The following is a 16976-nucleotide window of genomic DNA, read 5'->3' as shown; positions in this document are numbered from 1 at the left end:
CCATCGCTGCCCGGGACACGCGAATGCGAGCCCGCATCGGGGTGGCAAGTATGCTCGCCTTAGACAAGCGGTACCTACCACTGCGCGTGACAACTGACAAAACTCGGTTTCCGTTTTGTTCCCATAGCCGTTGCAGTGCACGTAGGCTCAAGATCCCTGTCTGTGTTGCCTACCTCGGTAACACTCAACGTTCTTGCATAATTCACGATGTCTGCTACAGCGCTCCGGAAACGGTACGGAGTTTCGAAACTCAAGTGTCCCTAATCATAAGTAGCAGTGCATGTATAAGCAGCTCTTCCCTGCATTTAGAATGATTGCGCCACTGTAACATCTTGAGAGCGTATGAATAAAGAAAAAAATTATCTCAGAGTTGCCCTGCGTGCTCCTCGTAAATTTTAGAGTAGAGCTCGGTTGACGAAGTGTACGACTTCTGAGTGTGCTCCTGGTTGAGGAAAACGTAACCGCTTCATAAAAAAAAACAGTTGGATGAGCAGAAACTGTCTTATATGCAAGCATTGGGTGCTGGCATATTACTTCGATATGCAGATTGTTCCCGAATGAAGCACCTACACTTTTGTGGTATTGTTGTTATGGTATAGGTAGGCAGCTCCTAAGCTGACGTGAGAGACTGCATTTAGAAGAAAAATTTCATATCGAGCTTTTTCTTTTGGTTTACTGATAATTTTGTACCATAGGTCTTCTGAAGTATATTCATGAGCTGCTTGTAAACTGCTTTGTGAGCCCACTAGCTCGGCATTGGAATGGACTGTAGTATCATCATCGACATTGAAGTGATTAAGTAAAGCAGTAAAGATCTCAAATATACAAAGCTTCGTTTTGAGGGAAACCGACGAGAACCTGCTCACTGGTGTCAACTCTTTGCCAATGCCCCTGGTTCACATATTAGACCGGAATATGTTGTGGGCCGTGGTATTACCACAGGCATGCGGAAAGAAAGGAACGAAGTCTTCTCCGAACAACACATGAGGATACTTTCTGAGATCAGCCACACTAAAAGAACAAGTAAAGAAAATAAAACAACCTAAGAAAATTCTTGCATAGCCCATCTCGGATGGCCTGTGAATGTTAATGCGATAGACATTGAAGCATTCTAGCGACACACCATAGTGCCAATGCCAAAACGCGCCATTCGTAAGGCCCGTCCTTGCGCTGTACGTCTCTCTCCAGTGTTTCTCTCGGCGCATGCCTATCCATGTAGCGGCATACCCAGGTAAACTTCGCGAACATTGTTTAACTCCGCGAACAAACGGACCACAGAGGCAGCATGGGACAAGGACGGGCGCAGACTTGCAACTAATGTTTATTCCACAACGACCACATATAAGTACACCCCCGACATACACCACTGCGCGTGCGCGACAAAAGACAAGATAAAAGAAAAACCTTGCATAAGCAAAACGCGACCTACCTACCCTCGTCAATAAACCTCATCTCACTCTTGTGTAAATAAACTGAGGTGTCACTGACACAGTCTTGTCCCTTCTTTCTAATATGGTACGCCTCGAGTAGCTCTCTGGCTCGGCTATCTCGGCAGCGGCACAAAATATTTACTTCCTTCATGATCGGCTTGCACGTGCACGCGAAGCAGTGGACAAGCAGAAGATAAAGACAGAAGGCAATATTACTGAAGACGCAAGGGAGTGCAAAAATAAGAAACGTAAAATTGTGCTTTATGTTCACAAGACTTCCCGCAACTTAAATAAGGTTGTGAAACGGTATGGAGTAGAAATAGCGTTCTCGGCTCCCGGCAAGCTCGCTGGGCTATGCTCGCGCACAGGAAGAAGTAAAGATAGCTTCCAAGGGTGCGGAACAAAGCCCTCCTTTTCCCACGTAGATTGCAGTGTTGGAGTAGTTTACCAGACACCTCTATCATGCGGCAAAGTTTACATAGGCCAAACAGGAAGGTGCGTGAATGTGCGCTTGCGTGTGCATGAATTGTCAATTAGAAATAAAACGAATGGCCACCTGCCTGTCCACTGCTTGGCGTGCACGTGCAAGCCGATCATGAAGGGAAGTAAAAATTTTGTGCCGCTGCCGAGATAGCCGAGCCAGAGAGCTACTCGAGGCGTACCATATTAGAAAGAAGGGACAAGACTGTGTCAGTGACACCTCAGTTTATTTACACAACAGTGAGACGAGGTTTATTGACGAGCGTAGGTAGGTCCTGTTTTGCTTATAAAAGGTTTTTCTATTCTTTTATCTTGTCTTTTGTCGCGCACGTGCAGTGGTGTATGTCGGGGGTGTACTTACATGTGGTCGTTGTGGAATAAACATTAGTTGCAAGTCTGCGCCCGTCCTTGTCCCATGCTGTATCTATGGTCCGTTTGTTCGCGCCGTTAAACAATGTTCGCTATTATGTACCAACTCGCCCACCAACAAGTTCTAAAATACTTCGTGAAGTCAGCCTCACTTGAGAATGCCTCTAGCATGAGTGGCGTGCCATTGCGTGCAAAAGCTGAGAACAAGTCCATCGCTGCCTGTGACCACTCGTGCAGCACAGCTAAGCCATCGGGCTGCTGTGCTTGAGGTACCGGCGTGAAGCGAGTTTGTTTCTGTCCAGCACGGGTAAAAATTGAGAAGAATTTTTTTTTTTTTGTTGTTTGTTCAAGAGCGGCTTAAGAAGGCTAGACACGTAAACTCAAACTGACCCAAGTCGGCTAAGAGTGCGATCGGCGCTAGAACAGTGATTCACTTGGCGTGCCGACCAACCGTAACAACAGGCGCAAGGCAGCTGTAGGAGGTACACGTGGCGGCAGGCGTGACGAATGCGGTTTCCACAGTGATGACGCAAGGGTTGCCCGGCGCCTGTGCATAACGGACACAGCAAACGAGGCGGAACGCAGACGCCTTCCTGAAGCGCTTGAGGTGCATAAGGCGCGTTTCCTCGTTTATTCAACTTTCGGCCAATCAACGGCCGACCACTGAAGGACAACGGCCAAAATCTTACAGTAGTGGTATGCTTATATATACAATTTCTACTACGAAACAAATCCCCTTTGTCATTCAATTGGAGAATTTGACATTCGAAATATGTGACGATTCGTCTGTGGCTGAAAAGTGCACGAATTAAGCATGGTTCTTCGCGCCGGTCGTACTTCATCAAACAACAACAAAAAATATACATTCCCTGATCCCCTGACTTGTGTCTCGTTAATTTATGTCTAAAGAAAATGCCGTGAAAATGCTTAGAAGCTCTGACTTCCGAGGCCGTTCATAGAGTCGGGCTTTTTTCCCCAATCCCTTGCACTTAGTTACTTGACAAAAAGGCATTTCTTTCTTAAACTTCCTGCACGTTTATCATATCAAGGTAAAAAAGCTATTCCTTAGTGAAAGTAAATTATTTTATTAAAGGTGTGTTAGTTTTTCTTTCGCGAAAAAAAGTCAGATTTGTTGAGACTTGCGCAACCATAATTCTCTAAAGATTCGTATTCAGTTTCATCAGAGAATAGCAATATTGAAACACTTCCACAGCGGTGCATTGAAACATAAATTGATGTCCCTATGTCCGAGTGATGCACGTCGGGAGTAAATTCATTATCAGTTAATGCAAACAACATCACAGTTGCTCTTTGGAATCAAATATCTAAACGAATGAACAAGCCGGAACTGAAAGATGGAGTTGACGTGATCCTATGATCCCTGTTCTGTACTAATTAAACATTTACAAAGTTGTACCTTAAAGGAGGCCAGGAGGCGAAAAAAAGGAAAAGAATCACAATGATCTACGAAAATTAGATTGGTAAGTACTGAGCACGAAGGTAGTAAGAGTGGATTTAAAAACATAATCATGCACAAAAATGCTGCTAGGGCAGTTAAACAATCAGCCAAAGTGGCGTATTTATTGAAACGTCAATATTATTGGTAGATGTTTTTTTAATGTTTTAATCACTCGCAACAGTTTTCCAGAAATCCGAAGCGTGGCTCTTTGCAAAACAAAGTTATTGATCACCTAACTACAGCACAAAATAGAACTCCTCGGCCTTGTCAAGAAACGGAGTTAATGTATAAAGTGATATAGTACAAAGAAAAGGAGAAACATGTTCTGGATTGTTGCTTGTGAAATGACCCAATTGTTACCAACTGAATCAAAAATGGGCCACAGATTATTATTGACAATATTATTGACGTACTTTGATTTTAAGATTGACATTATTAAAAAAAATACCGAAGCAAGTCCTCCACCGCATCTGTTCATGCCTAATCTGGTGAACAACATCTGCAGGCCCTATACCTAATCTACTTAATCGTATATACTACAGAACAGATGAGATGCTGAGGTTGCTCAAGTTGGTAGAAGCTACAATGAGTGCTGGTGACCGAGGGCAGAGAAGCAAGTTAACAGCTTAGGTGCCGAATCCGCCAGTTGTTTGGTGATTTAATTTCCGCAAGGAAAGAAAGAGAAGGAAATGCTGGGAACAGATTCCGCAAACAGATGTTATAACAGTTGAAAAACGCGCAATCCGATGTTCTTGCTTAGGTGCGAAGGGTGCTGACACATTAGTGCCACCTATATACTTTTTACATTTGTGTCGATGTTTTCCTTCTCCGCTAAGCATTTTCGCCGTCCGTCTCAGCCAAGAACCAAGGGGCTGAAGCATCGTCCTTAAAGCCTGACCGCACTCTCCTCTCATTGTGCCTTGAAATAACGGACGCCAACTGTTCTTTTTTGGACTTTGGTGCAGATTGAGGACATAAATAGGATGATGGGGATGAATATGATGATTGTGACATGCTTATGAGGGCATGCTAAAAATAAGACCGCTAGCTTGCAGCACTCTCAACATTTGACCCACGGAATGCCCCCTCGAACTACAAACTATTAGGTTTCCAACGAAGAAATCGCTATTGGGAAAGGAAAAAAAACGGACCGAATAAAACGTACGAGCCAATCTTATATCAAATTTAGGTTCAAAACAGTGTGACAAATATATTTCAATTCTCTCTCTCTGCGCTTCGTGAGTGGACCAAGCGGCATCGTATTACCTCGATCAGCCGGTCGTGGGAAACTATTGCAAGTAGGCCCATATATAGAGAGAGAGACAAAGAGACCCAAGATTTAATCATCTGCTGGAGATGTCAGCTTGGCATGTTACTTCAGAAGCTGGGTGATCAATTTGGATAAACACCATGATCACCTTAACACATAAACAGCACATACACTGCACAAACACATGCACAACACGTACAATATAGATAATTGAAAAGTTTCATTAAGGTTTGTGGGCCGCACGAACTTCGTCGCCAGGGACCGAGAACGTGCCTCAGTTCCGAAGGCATCGTTTCAATACATCAAACTTGATATGACTTTTTCTTTTGCATATATCGAAATCATTAAATGCTACTGCTAGGTCACTGCGCATTATATTTCGCCTAATATTCATCATATTGATAGCAGCAAATAATGGTTGTGGTTGCACTGTTGAATCAGACGTTCGCGCTCTACGTATTGGAAATTCAGTAACATAACTATAGGACAGCGCCAGAGACGTAAACAGCGTAAAGGAACAATACGACGGTACGCTACTCATGTTACTACGTCAATTCGCCCTGCTATTCATACTTTTGCAAGCGTCACTCATTGGCGTCACTCATTTATCTGTTCTTTCGCGCAAGGGATTGCGTTGGCCGACAATCCAGCAGTATTTCACCCGGCGTTCTATCGTACTTCAGAGATATTAAGCTTATAATGTAGCGTCCTTTTAATGCGCGAATTTTTTTCTAGTGGCCTATGAAGCACATAAAGAAAGCTGACGCTGCGGTTACTTAACAATCAAGCGCACTCATGCAGTTCATTATGTAGTGTTAGGAGTCTGATCCTAGATAGGTGCTTACGCTTCCTTTTTCGCAAATCCAGCTGCATATCTCAAGGGGGGGCACCTGTCTACATTGCCGATTTCAGAGATTTGTGACATCCAAAACCTGAGCAGACATCCGTAGCGCTGACTAATGCAGCAGATAAGCCCTGCGCTGGAAAACGTCAGCGCAGAGATCCGTGTTCAATGCAGCGTTTCAACATGTCCCAGGGTTCTCGCTAAATCTGCCGGTGTAGAATCGGTCATGCGGAGAGGAAAATTACCGCAGAAGCGGTTGGATATCGCTTTTCTTTTTGTCCGGAAGAGCGCAGTCTTGAATAACCCAGAAGATTATGCTTGCCCTTAGAGACAGGGGATAAATATTGCGTTTCCACGGGACATTAACTCTCTTTTGTGGAGGAAATGAATCTCGGAACAGGATAAATAAAACAAATAAATAATGAAAAATCAAGAAGCCTCGTATTCGGAACTGAGTGAAAGCCTGTCCAATATTTCACAAAGCTCACTTCCTGTCTACATCTCGTCGTCCGTTCCTTAGCCGCTCTTGCCATTAGCGAAAGAGAAAACTGCGCGATGTAATATAGGTTCGCCATTGCTAATTTTACTGCAATAAGAGGGAAAACAAGGCAGGAAGGAGACACTTTAGTTATCGTGTGTGTCATCGTCTTCTCTTTTTGCAACAGCGCCACATATATTGCAATTTATTGGGTAGTGCAGTGAAACAATTCTGCATCAAATGCCCCAGGACGTAATCTTATAAAAAATGCTTCGAAAATAATCTTTCTTTTTAAAATGAACAGGTTGTATCTACTTTGTTACCATGACACAATGAATATTTGCGGACCAGTATTTCCTCATGCCAGTCCGATATCAAAATTTGTTACGCCCGTGATTAACAAAACGATATCGATTTGCATTCGAGTGGTCTTGCTAAACAGTGTTGGTAAAACTGGCCGAGTGCATGTTTGCGGTAGGAAAATATTGCAGTGGATTTGGTGCTTCTGGCTTTGTGGGGCTTTCTGCTGCAGCTAATGGTTCCCGTGTAAAATTTCACCTAGACAAGACAACCCGTTTCATAACCTCCTTCAGATAGCCCAGATAAACGACATGAGCATGTGTAACTGTTAGGCCATGGTTGATATTGTGCTGAGACTACGTTGCGTGAATCGGAGCGCACCCAACAGCTGAGAAGCGCTTACGCAAACGGCAGGCTGAGTTAAACAGCAACGTTTTGAAAGCACACGCAGTGATAGTTATATATATTGTTGACCCAATTTTTCTATCACTCGGACGAATGAAAACTGTACTATGCTTCACTTCTGATGCTTGCGCCAGAAATATGGTGTTAATAAGGGAGAAGACGAAAATTATGCGATTTTTTACGTGCCACAAAATAACCTAATTGTCAGACACGCATTGTAGAGGGGTGTCTAGATTATTTACCACCTGGACTTATTCAACGTGCGACTAAATTCACGTGCAGGGGTGTTTTTACTGCGAAGCTGTATACCTTTACGTTCTCATGCATTTGTGTCCTTGGGCAAAAGTGTGGAACGATCGCGTAGGTGCGTGATACTGGGCCTGCCAGCGGCGGAAGTGAAGTCGTCTTCAAGCATACCACCCCTAATAATAATAATAATAATAATAATTATAATTATAATAATAATAAGTGAAATAATTCATTCAAGACTCATTGGTTATAGCCGATGAGTATACTGGAATCGTTTGTTAACTGCACATTGATTGAAGAGCAGTTGATTATGTAGTGTTAAGAGATATTGACCCTTGATATATATATATACTGAAGTTTTTTTTTCGCAAACCCAGCTGCATGTCCCGATGGAGCCATTGCTATATACGCAAAGACAAAAATCTATGTGCTGTTTTACACCCGCGCCTCGCAAGAGGACAATGCCATCGACTGTGGGGATGTCTGTGCCGTAGGAATGAAATACGTAATTGTGACATCCACTGTGTATATAGTCCAGAAACATCCAAGCATGATATCCAGACGTTCATGACCACGCACATTGCATGGCATAGCCGTGATGACCTTGTCCTTGTGGTCGATGGCGGTGATTTCAATGCGGATGTGTCGGCACCGAAAAAGGGAGTGGAGACTTCAATTTCGACCGTCCAAACCAGGAAAGAAAAGGTGCGCTCTGTTAGTGGTACAAAAGTTTGGCTTGAAGCGCCACATCAATCCAAGTCACTCAGCTACTCGACGACAGTCCCGTATATATTTAAATTTGACCAATATTCTGTCTAAGGCTATAAACGAACCAATCAGTGCCCATCCCATTGCTCACACAGCTATCGTCATTATTATTACCGAATGAATAAAATAAATACGTGCCCCCTATTCTAATCCTGTGTGATGTGCTACGGCTTCGCTGCTTATCCACCTTGACAGTTTGGAATGGCTGCTCCACTTTTTGCCATTCTGCCCCCACAATAAATGCAGCCGCTGAGGCTGGTATTGAAGCCACGACATCAAACTAAGCAGCACAACATTATAGCCAATGAGCTACCGCGGCGGTTATGCGAAGAGAATGCGAGCGATGCTTCCGTATAAAAAGTCAAACGTTGTGGCCCTAGATACGCCATTACTGCGCAAATATTCTCCCGCCTTTTCGAGTAGGGATGCAACTACCACCAGAAAGGCACAGCAATTACATTTTTTGCATCGGTTGAGCCGTATTATGATCCCCATGTATAAGTAAATAGATAACCAGTTCCCGAAGGATGTTGTTTGCCGCAGTTGGTCAAAATTCTATCGCCGAAATGGCAGATTTATGTTGTGGGCATCGGGACGACAAAATGCAGGAAAAGTTAAAAAAAAATCCCATTGAACGTATTGGCAACACACCCACGGGCTTTTCTCACAGAACAAAGCATTGGTTCGGGCTGGTTGATAATCCATACTTAAAGGGACACTAAAGCGAAACAGTAAATCAGTTTAGACTAATGAAGCATTGTTTGATAACCCTGCAGGCAGTCATATCAAGAAAATAGTTTCTTTATTAGATGAGAAAATGAAGGTCCAAGTATCAGTATTTGAATTTCGCCCCAAAACCCCAGCACCGTTACGTCAGCGTGACGCCAAGGATTCCAAAACACGTTTTCGCATTTGGGCCGCGTTGGCTGAACAAAGGTTCCCGAGACTTGCCATGTTTAATAGTTTGTTTGTTTAGAACACAATGTAGTAAATCCGAACCGCTATATATAATTAGTAGGCCCTAGAAGATGCCATCAAAATCAAAGACGTCACAGCCCCCAAGTGCGGGAACTTAAGTAGGCGTCGCCACCCGTATTTCGTTCTTGCGCTTTTTCTGGCTTACCAAACGTCTTATCGTTCTAAGAGTGGCGTTTTTGGTGTTGTAGAACAGTAATTTACTGATGCATAATAAATCATTTTTCACTTTGGTGTCCCTTTAATACTGTTTTAGCACAGAATTTTACAAGAACCAGAAAGGGACACGAACTGTAGAGGTGCTATTCACATATTGCCAAAAATTAGAAGCGTTGGTGACAGGCTTTCAAAGTTTTAGCGGAACCCTATTCTTTCGTGTACGATGATATATGCAAATTTTCTGCAGACTCCTACAATACTTACGCCGATATCTCATTTGGCTTTCTTGGAGGAAACTTGTGAAGTTAAAGCTCATAGAGTGGAAATGGAAACGACAGAGACAATCTGATAAAATGCTGTGAACTGCAATATTAAGCGCTGGCGCAGCATGTGCAAGCTTAGAAGAAAAGGCAGGTCGCAATGGAAAGAGCAAAGGGCCCAGCAGACGATATATTTAACTGCAGACTTGCGAAACTGCGCTATCGAACAATGTTAGCGTGCAGCAGTTGCTTTCCAGACAGAAACAGGTTCTGTTAGAGACTGTGAAATAAAGTAACATAAGCATGACTGAAGCGGTTGATCAGTAAAAAGTGGCAAAAACATTTCAAATTTGTCTGGGGATTTCTGTTGCACCACACAGACGACAGGGGACTGTGAGGTTTCCCAAAATGAAGTCAGGACAAAAGGCACACTAAACAAGCACAATGCCAGCCAGCACGGCCGCACTGACAACGTTGCTCAATCGAAGATTAATATATACGAATAAAGGACCGAAAACGCGCTGAGCAATACCGAACTTTGAGGAAGAAGTCAACGACTTCATACCTGGACAATTATTCTTTACAAAACACTGAGCGCATAAAAGCAAATATAATCTCACTGCGGCTTTGTCTCGTGCTTGTTTTGAAGCATTGGCCAAATCCAGAGAGAAAAAAAGAACCTTTTGCATTTTCATTTAAAGTGCAATTTTTGAAAGATCAAGTTCGCAGCACTAATCCCAAGAAAGTGCGGATCCTTCTTGCAGGCACTATGTACTCGCCACACAACCCTTCATTTCTAGACGAAGCCACGGCCTTCCCCCACAGAGCAAAGCGTTGGTTCGGGCTAGTCGATAATTCATACCGAGAATCCACATGGATTGCTCAACTCCCCACTGTTCAGAAACATGCGATGCTATTAACATGCGCTATTTAATTTATATCCGCAACGGTTGCAGCGATCGCCGCATAGCTGCTCTATTCTTATGAGTGATGGACTTTTTCAGTACTGTCCGGTCACAAGCCGCGTGAAGTTCTCGTTAGAATGCGTTAACGCGCAGGGACAAATAAACTAAAGCAAAGTTGGCAGGCGATTCCATCAGTTGTAAACGTTGATCTCAAACAATGCCCTCTTAAGCGACCTGCGGGGTGGGGGGGGGGGGGAAGAAAAACAGTCCCTGTACCTAAGACTATACCGCGTCACACCTTGGGTAAAATGTAATGGACGTTTCCCGGCTCACGTCCCGATGGGCTGTTCACGTAATCATAGGGTGCGCTTGGGCATGGAGGAAGGGAAAATCTTGCGGAAGACATTACGTCACGTAGCCAGCCTTGGCAAGCCAACGATCGGCGACGCCAGTTCCTTTGCTCAGTGGAATGCTTACTGTCGGCCCAACATGTGACCCCTTGCGCCGATATCAAAGAGTAGGAATAGAGATTTACCGCGACGTTGGGTGGCCAGTAGTTGGTACTTTCTTCTATGGGTAGTTTTAATCGATGCGCGCTCGTTCAGCAGCTACTCGGCCCCTCTGCCCTGTATCTCTGGCAACGTGCTAGGACGACACTCTTGGCATCAAACGCGTGGCGCGATGCTCCCTCCAGTCTCTTTTCCCTTCCACCAGACACGTCGGAGTGTGGGGTGGGCAAAAAGCACGCCGTACGGGCACGGGTGGGTGGGTGGGTGGGTGCGTGCGTGCGTGCCGAGCTGATTTGTTATGGCGCCGAGTTGTTGCGCGGTCTCATGCGCAAATTGCGCGAAAAGGAAAAGGCAGTGGAATGGTAGTTTCCCCAAGAAACGAGAAGTGGCAATAAATGTGGGTGCTGGCAATGCGCCGCGACAAATCGCAGCCATCAGACGCCGACAGAATGTGCGGACTTCACTCGTGCTTGTCTCGAAGACTCGAATACCTCGGCTGCTGCCTTGGCACCACTGGGGAAAATGTGGTCACGTTCGTGCTTACGTGATGAAAAAACCACACGACACGTAGCGAGCTCTTTACGTGACAACAGTGGTTTGAGGCTGTGTAGAACAAGCATTTAAACTTGATGCAGCAAGGATTGATTTCACGTTGGCATTTTTGATCGCGATCGTAAATGTCGATTTTCTGCCCCCTCAATGCTAAGGGAGCCCAACCAAATCTTCGCACATGTCCCTCGACGACAAGGCCATATAAGCCTTAAGTTAGTGTTACGATTTCGTTGCTGCCATATAGCGTATAGTCCAAGCGTGTACGTGAGGTAAACATATCTGTCGCATAATTTGGCTTTCGGCCAACACTCTGGACTTTTTCTTCAGCCGTCTAATAATAACCGTTGAGCGCACTGCTGAAGGGCACTTGCTCGCAGCGAATTCATGTACTCTGTCCAATTCATCGCAGGATATTCCATGGCACGATGGAAATATTTTGCCCACCAACGCTTTGCACACGTCTCGGACATCACATTGAGCATGGCCTGTCACGTCAAGCCGTTTACGAACACGAGACGTCGATAAGACAAGCGTCGTACTGCTTCTCGTCACTGTATCTACCCTGTTTCTCTGTTTATCTGTGTTGTCTTCGGAATCTGCCCATATCTTTAGACGGCACACACCAGCACAAACGCCGCGGAGGCAATACGCTTGACACTCCACTGCGTCGCGCCTCAAATCGGGTGAGTAGGAGGAGCGTCGGATTGCCCTAATTTTCCGACTGCATCATTTTCGCGATCTGTCGATTTGCTTAGCCTGCACATGTCCACAGGAACGGCTGATTTATTTAGAGTGCAGAATTTCCGTTGTCGGCCCACCAGAGAGGACAGAAACACGCATACCCTATACACCAAAGAAAAAGAAAAGAAAGGTGGAGGGCGGAAATTGCCAAGCAAGCAATTATATTCAAATTCTGCGGTGGCTCTGTGCATTCTTTGTTCGACTGTCCATACGACTCTAGTAAATCCAGTGGACGCTTCTTAAGTGCCTCGAAGCAAGACGACAAAAGAAGAGTGGCCAATCCTGGCTGCGACAGCCGCGTTCGATGAGGGGGAGGGCGGGTGAAATGCAAGATTGCCCCGGTTCCGTGCTTTCGGGGCACGCTAAAGAATCCCAGGTGGTCAAAGTTCGTCTGGAGTGCCCCACTATGGCGTGCCTTATTATCAGATTGTGGATTTGGCACGTAAAGAACAGAGAAAACCACAGTACAGGTGCTAATAACAAATTTTTTTTTATTTTCCAGAGGCGGTGCACGCCTTCTGTGCTCCCCTCGTGAAAACAAACTATTCCAATGATTAAAATACCTATGACAGCACGTTGCACCAATTCCAGAGATATCACGCTCGCAAGCATACAGAAATAATTATGTGCTGCGTACGTATTACTGCTTCTTAAAGCAATGCTTTCTTTGCCTCTTGGCTCGACTTTTCCACTGCTGTTGTTGCTGCGGCTGTTGCTGTCTCGCACGCAGCGTAGGGGGCTGGCTCAGAGCATGCATATACATGGCTGGAGCGTGGCAAAGAAGAAAGGCGACGCGAGAAACACATTTGGACCTTTCCATCGTGTCACATGTGCACAATGCCCTCTGGAGCTCGATGGGTGTCACAACAATACCCTCGTCACAGCTTTGAATATAGTGTATCTCCCCCCTCCCCCGCACGCAAAAGTAGTGCAGGAATTACAGCACTTTTCGAAGGGGTAAACTGTGCGTGAGACGAGGACACGTGAAAGACCAACAACACAAGCGCTTGTGCTGTCGTGCTTTCAGGTGACCTCGTCTTACGCGCTGTTTACCCCGTCCAAATATACCACATTGTGTAATCCAACGTCGATCACTGATCTATCACTTACCGTTCTACTAACGTGCTACAGTACAGAGGGGACGTAGGTAAAATGATAGACGGGAGGTAGGGAGAGGAGGCAGAAAATGGGTAGAACCGACACAGTCATGAGAGGAGCTAATGACAGCCTTGTCACCTTTCACTTGCAGCTCCCATACATGGGGAGAGGTAAAGAGAGAGAAAGGGCAAGGAATAAAGGCGAAGAAAAGCTACCGCTAGACAAGCATGTGGCAGTTTTGGTCAAACTGAATAAATTCAGCTTCAAAGTGCGATGTGGTACGTTTCTGCTATTTCTGGAAAAATTAACACCGGGCAAATTTGTCAAGTGGACAACTGACCCACAGTGTGCAGACGCAAAGGCGCAATAAATCATCGTAGTGTCTCAGCGACACTACGGTAGCAGTCGCATCAACATTACTGGGTCCACCGCCCTAGCTTTGCGGCTATGGAATCGCTCGAGCTTGCCGGTGAATTAAGAACACGCTCGCCTACTTAGTTTTTGGTGCACGTAAGGAACCCCAGGGGGCGAAATTATTCCAGAGACCGCCACTACGGCGCGCCCCACATTGAGATCGCGGTTTTGGCACGTAAAACACCTCAATCCTAGCATAGCAGGAATAAAAAATGAGCAACAGTAACTATATACAAAGGTGTTGGTGGTTCATTCACAAATAAACTAAAAGGAAGTGAATACAGCAGAGTACCAAATAACAGTGTAAGGGCACAGTTCAAATACAAGAGAATACATATCGCAATGTAATGATGTGAACTAAGATGTTAATTTCTTTTACGTATCCTACAAAAATTTGCAGGTAATTTCGATTAGTACTGAACTGGTTGAAAAAGCATACAATTGATGAAATTCAATACGTACATTAGAAAACGAGAGCAATAAGATATTTGAATTCATAACAAAACAACAGAATCGTGTCATACTAATTACATGGAATAATCCGAAAATAAAAAAAATGCAATTCTTCTTGCTTTATACAGATCTATCAAGAAATAGATTATTTACTCTATCTTTAACAAAGAAAGAAAATATTGTTTCAGGGCACTAGGGAAGTTCGAGGAATTAATGACTCCCGCTTGGAGTCCGTTCCAGGTTTTAATGCCCGTGAACTGTAGCATAGGCTCTCCGTATAAATTGCTACACGGTGCGAGATTAAAATGACCTGCAGTTACATTTCTTGTACATCGCGAAGACGAGTAAATTATGAATGAGCTGAATGGGTGGTTGAATCTAACAACGCTATAGACACACAATGAAATGCTCTGCTGACATAAATAGTCAAATGGCAATATGCGATATTCGTGGAATAATGGAGCCGTGTGATCGTAATTCTTCGAATGAGACATAATTCGAATTGCACGTTTTTGGAGCCTAATAATCGGATTTAATATGGCTTTATACGCCCATCCCCACGAGTCAATGCAATACCTTAAGTGACTTTCAATGAAAGCAAAAATACATAAGTCGTAAAAACTGAGGTGTCAAAGTACTCGCGGGCTAGAATTAAGCCGTAGCAACCAGATGACAATCTAGAGCAGATACTGTTTGTGATCTTCCCATTGCAGGTGCTTATCAAAAATTACCCCAAGTTATTTGTAAGAAGTCGGATCCAATGGGATGCTATTTATATGTATGTTTAAAGGTGTAGTATCTACAATTTTGAAGCGTGACTGAAAAACAGTATATTTTGTTTTATTTGTGTTAATTGTTAATTTGTTAGCCATGAACCAGTTGGAAATTCTATTTAACTCTACATTTACTTTATGACTAAGTTCTGCAATATTATCCGCAGTTACTATAATACGTGTGTCGTCTGCGTACATCAATATTTCTGCAGAGTATATAATTTGTTACAGGTTATCTATATACAAAAAAAAAAGAACCGGACCTATTACGGAGCCTTGAGGGACTCCAGTAACAATATTTTGTTTTGAAGAAGTGGTATTATTAATTTTAACGATCTGAGATCGATCATGCATATAACTTGATAAAAAGTCAAATACTTTGCCTCGAAACTTACAATGTTTAAGTTTATCCAATAAAATGGAACGATTCACTGTATCGAATGCTTTCTTTAAGTCTAAAAAGACGACAGCTACTAGTTTATTTAATTGTAAAGCCATATTTATCTTTTGCGTTAACGTCAAGGCTGCAGTAGCTGTTGCGAAACGAGGTCTGAAGCCATGTTGCCTATGGCAGAGCACATTGTACTTATCAATGAATATTTTCATTCGATTGGATAAAATTTTTTCAAAAACAGTATTGATTATACTTAAAACAGAGATTGACCTATAATTTGAAGGGTCAGACGGATCACTTCTTTATGGATTGGAATGACTTTGGCAATTTTTAGAGAATTTGGATATATTGCTTGACTAATAGAGTGACTGAACATTCGACACAAAACTGGGCCTAATATATCAATATTTTCCTTTAACACCCTTACAGAAATGGCGTCAGGTCCTGGCGCTTTATTGCTTGATGTATTTAATACGTTTGAAACGAGGTCACTGAGCTCTATCTCTTCTAGAATAAACGAATTTACTACTGGATTAGGAGCGGGAGGAGCTTCACTATTTAGCTGTGGTAGTTGAGCGGCTAGTGCTGGACCTACAGTAGTAAAATGCGTGTTGAAGTCTTCAACAGTGCCTGCATCGACAGCGGGTTGGATAAACACACTTTTTTGTCTTTTTACCAGTAACCTCGTTTACTACTCGCCACAGTTGTTTGGAGTCGCTGGCAGCTTGACTGATACGTTTCGAATTAAAATATCTCTTTCGGACTCTCATCATTGACAGAGCTTTGTTGCGAAATGTCCTGTACTGACCTAAGTAGGAAGCATTACTCCTATTATGCCTCCATTTGTTATACCGGTATTCTTTTGTTTTAAGTATTTCCAAAATTTGTGTCGTCATCTATGGAAGATAGACTGATTATAAGAATTTCGAGTATATGTACTGCTACACTCATTTATCAAATGGCTAATTCAGCTAATAAAATTGGAAAACTATGTGTACATTACCATTGTAGACTTGTTCTAAGTGGCCTCGTGGGTTTTATTTCTGAGCTTCCTATAGTCTAATCTGGTTATAAGCCTCCCGTCATCCTTATTCTTTACACTTTGGCTGTTAAATGCCGTGAAGATAGGCAAATGGTCTGAAAGAGGTAGACTGTACACGCATTGACGAACATCGAGTCTGGAATTCATAGTGAATTCCAGACTCGATGTTCGTCAATGCGTGATCTATTAGAGTAGCCGTGGTGCTTGTTACAGGCGTCGGTTGGCATATCAAAATTCGGAAATTAAACGATTTAAGGAGATAAGAATAATCCTTGTGTATTGGATTAAGTATATCAATGTTCACGTCACCAGCGATTACAACATGCGTAGCTTGGCAGTTTCGTAAGTAAGATAAAATTGATTCTATTTTATCAAGAAAACTGCCTAGGCTCGCGTTGGGAGGTCGATAGACTACGCCTACGATATAGCCGGTTTCTATTTTCACGAACAGTACTTCAATATCGCAGGAAGAGAATGTAAGCAAAGGCAGTATTGTAAAGTCGAGATTATTTCTCACAAAAAGGGTGACACCGCCCCCACGATAACGTGACACACGAGGGCGGGGTATTGATCTGTACCCTGGCACATCTACGATTTCATCATTCAAAAGCCAAGTTTCACATGTTGCAATGACGTCATACAGGAACTT

Source organism: Dermacentor variabilis, chromosome 7 (assembly GCF_050947875.1).
Source record: "Dermacentor variabilis isolate Ectoservices chromosome 7, ASM5094787v1, whole genome shotgun sequence".
Classification (NCBI taxonomy): Eukaryota; Metazoa; Arthropoda; class Arachnida; order Ixodida; family Ixodidae; genus Dermacentor; species Dermacentor variabilis.
The sequence above is the reverse complement of the archived record's forward strand: the minus strand, read 5'-3'. Positions refer to the sequence as shown.